The sequence below is a fragment of the Meleagris gallopavo genome, chromosome 3, assembly GCF_000146605.3.
Source record: "Meleagris gallopavo isolate NT-WF06-2002-E0010 breed Aviagen turkey brand Nicholas breeding stock chromosome 3, Turkey_5.1, whole genome shotgun sequence".
NCBI classification, from domain to species: domain Eukaryota; kingdom Metazoa; phylum Chordata; class Aves; order Galliformes; family Phasianidae; genus Meleagris; species Meleagris gallopavo.
The window spans coordinates 32,133,659-32,137,210 of record NC_015013.2 but is presented as its reverse complement, the minus strand read 5'-3'; the positions used below and the strand labels follow the sequence as shown (position 1 = coordinate 32,137,210).

Below are 3,552 nucleotides of genomic sequence, written 5' to 3'. Positions count from 1 at the left end.
GGCGCCTGCGTCCGAGCCCACCTCCGCCGACGGGAGGGAAACAAAGGCGGCAGGCGAGGCAGAGTTGCCCGTAAGTTGCGCGCCTCGCAGCCCTGAGTCGCGGAGATAAATGGCAGCGCGGGGGCGCGCACTTAATCAGCGCTCCTGCTGCCTTCCGGCGGGTACACCCCGCGGATCATTAGGTTAAATGGAGGACATTCGTGTCCTTCCCGAATCGATGCAATTATTGTTGGCGACGAGGACAACGATTGGAGTGGCAGCGCTAATTTTACCAACCCGCTATTAATTATGGTGTCCCCCACGCCCCAACCGGCGTTTATAACGCGAGGAGGCGAGAGGCTCCGGCTGCCGCTGTTTTAAAAGGAAAAGTTGGGAGCCGAGCGCCTGGAAAGTGTTAATCGGCAGCGGAGCAGCGGAGCCGCGCTGGGACGTCACTAGGAAAGGGGTGAGGGACGTGGTGGCGGCGCCGGGGGAGCGGAGGCACTGCGCGCTGCCGTCAGGTGCCGCACGCTGAGAAATGCTCGCGGCGGCTCCGCGCAGCGATCCGCGCAGAGAGCGGGAGGAGAGGAGCGCTGCCATGGCACTGCGAGGTGCTAGCCGGAGCCGGGCGTGATCGCAGGTAAAAACGTTCTCTCCTTGTTTTGGTGGTGATGCTGCTGTGTATGTGCTGTGTGTACGTGTGTGTGCGGCGGCAGGAAGGAGGGGGTGGCAGTGTTATTTTCCCCCTTCGGAGCTGCGGCAGCAGCGAGGAGGCTGGGAAAGAAGTGCTGGAGGGAAGGGGAACTCCATGTGATGGATCACTTGGCTCCGTGCGATCTTCAATTAGGAAAAGGGGCAAATGTAATCTAACATATTTCTTGGGAAGGGGGTGCGCATATGACACTCCGCGACCGCTAAGGTAAGGCACCGAGTCAAACTTTCCGGCTTTTAAGACAAACTTTAAAAGGAATAGGATGTGACCTATGTGAGTAGGAAAGTTTTCCCTCCGCGCAGGAGTGCGCGGGGCTGCGCGCTGTCATGCAGCACAGAGTGGCTGTGAGCGGTGTCCGAGCGGAACCTCCTCGGACAGCCTCTGCCCGGCCCGCGGAGCTCTGTGCGGAGGAAGACAGCAGCGCTCGGGACGCGGCTTTTGCTTTTCTTCCCGAAAAGTTTGGGGTGAGCCGTGGGTGCGGGCTGGTCGCAGCCTTTCCGAGCAGAAAGTTGCTGAATGCGAAGAGCCCATGAGGCCTTAATCGAGATGGTTCGTCAAGAGATTGAAGCTACCGAATGAAAGCACTCCGAGCGCTATTTTACGCGTAGTTGTAATTGCGTAAATGAATTAGCGGCACATGCTTAAGCAACTGCCGTTTGTCACCGCGGCTCCCGACCCCTCGCACGGGGCCGTGCAGGTGGGCACCGGCAGCCTCGATTCCGGCCCGCAGCACCCGGGTCATTCCGCCCCGGGGGGCTCTGCGCGCAACCTGCGCTCCATGCGGTGCCGCCTTGCCGGGGGCTCCGGGTCAGCGATGTGTGGAGCTCCGAGGCGTTTGGCAGCCGGTGTCAGAGCTGCGTGAAATCCCGAACGGGAAAACAAAGCAAACTCGGCTGAAGGAGCTTTGCGAAAGTCTCTTTCTTTAGCCCATAAGAGAATTCCGTCGGGGAGATGTTTGCGGGAGTGGCAGAAGCCGTCGGAACGGGGAAGCGATGGGAGCGCAGATAGCAGAGCGGTGGCCGCAGTGCTGCCTCAGCGCGCGTCCCTGCGGACGTCCATCACCGCGCTGCCTCGGCCTGCTCCACTGCCGCAGCGCTTCCACCTCGTTCCATGTTTGTACGATGCAACTAACGTGAGCGCTGGCTCCGGGTTCCCGAGGAGGAGGCACAGAGCCCGAAAGATGCGTTCAGTTCGGTTCTGTTTCCCAAATTTCCGTTCTGCTTCTTGCAGGAGGGAAAACCGCCAGCCTGAGCGCTGATTGCGATGGATTCGCTCTCCCAAACTTTGCGCTGTGCCCTGAACTCTCGTGCACGGGAAAGGAGCTCTGACAGGGAACCATTTGCATTGCACGGCACAGACGTGCGTTTCCCAAATGCTTACGGAGAGAGCCCACCGCACTCGGTGCCTTTCCTTGGGGCGGAACAGCGTTGCGCTGTTTATGCGCACGGACCGCAGGGGTTACTTTAAATCATTGCGGGACTCTGGCACCAAAAATTCCGGATGAAACATAACTGCCTTTCCCGTCAACAAAAGGCCATTATTTGTAGGCTGAGACTGAAGCAAGAGGTGAGCCGTAGGAAGGTGTAATGTCCGCTTTCAGTGTTTAAATACGAAGGCGTTTTGTCGGTGAAGCTCTGGTTTGGGGTTTTGCTTTTTAATGAGTGTTTTCTAGGGAATACAGCCTGGAAGTGGCCCTGCAGCGGTGACAAATGGCAAATAATCATGGTGATTAATACGGGAAAGTTGGGTGCAAAATGGGCGCTGAGTGTTCGCGTGGCGCGGGGCACTGAAAGACAACCGCGATATATAAATAGACGAGGGCTATAAATATTGAATTTCACCTCGCGTTTTAAAGTTTAATAGACTCATTTACATATCAAACCTATAGTGCCGTGCGGGCCGCTGCGCAGTTAACATCTGCGGTAGTATCAAAAAAGGGGAGGAAAAAAGAACATAAAGCAACCAACAACAGGACGTCTCCCAAACTTCCAGCCTGGAGGACTGCGAGCACTTCTGCAGGCGGTTCCCCGGCTCTCGGCTAATTATAGTGCTTCACCCTCAGCCACTCTTGAGATAAGTGCCAACTGTTCTCGTCCCCAGCACCGCGTGGTCCGACTGAGGGGTTGTAGCGAAGAGCCCCGGCGCCATCCGCCCGGGGGCACCGAGCGGTGCTGAGCGCTGCGGGCAGAGCGCTGAGTTCGGCCAGAGCGATGCGCGCCGCGTGGACGGGGGCTGCTTGTAAATAGTAACTGCAAGTGCCATTAGGTCCTGGGGCCGAGGGAGGAATAAAGGAGCGGTTCTGTCACAGAACCCCAATGGCTAAGTTATTGCTGTTCCCAGGGAGAAAGAGAAATTGGCAGCTCAGGTGAGGAAAGCATTGGCGTTTTCTCCCCGCTCCCCAAAATCAATACGGAATTCAGACCCGGTTATGAATGCCGTTTGGTTGCCGCTCTCCACTCGTCTCTCCCGAGCTGTCAGCGCAATTTGCATGTGCTGCATCTGATTGCCTTTATTTGCAAACACTCCAAAGCGCCATAAAGAGCCGATAGCTGTAGTCTAACTCCGTGCGAGAAGTACTATTTTCATCTGTAAATTAAAGCAATTACGCAGCAGATATTATATTATGTGTACTGTGGTCTCCAGATAGTCATCAATCACCCTCAATCGAGTTGTCAGTGTGGGCAGATTCGTTTCTGGGAGGCAGTCTTCCAGCTGGGGAGAAGAAGAGAACATCATCATTAATTAGAGTGTGACCCTGGGGCTATTCACATGTCTGAACCCGGGAATCTCTCTGAGCAAGTCTGCACACCGCGCTGCAGCTCTCAGCGCTCCGACAGCCGCCGCTCGGCCCGGCCCAGCAG

The 3,552-nt window shown here is 56.6% G+C and overlaps 1 protein-coding gene and 1 long non-coding RNA gene across 4 annotated transcripts in view; one reads left to right on the top strand and one right to left on the bottom strand.

Moving 5' to 3' along the window:
• Positions 1-539: 539 nt before the first annotated feature.
• The window catches only part of IRX4 (iroquois homeobox 4), a 7,361-nt gene continuing 4,348 nt past the window's right edge, over positions 540-3,552 (top strand). For 2 of the 3 annotated variants that reach the window (XM_019613887.1, XM_019613886.1), the window contains exon 1: positions 540-619. The gene's annotated coding sequence lies outside the window, so the exon portion shown is untranslated. Of the gene's footprint in view, positions 620-879; positions 899-3,552 lie in introns of those variants that run through there. The other variant, XM_019613888.1, reaches the window with a different exon arrangement.
• LOC116216451 overlaps positions 2,527-3,552 on the bottom strand; it is a 3,103-nt gene continuing 2,077 nt past the window's right edge. The window contains exon 2 of the long non-coding RNA XR_004159206.1: positions 2,527-3,403. This is a non-coding gene — a long non-coding RNA (uncharacterized LOC116216451). The remainder of the gene's footprint in view (positions 3,404-3,552) is intronic.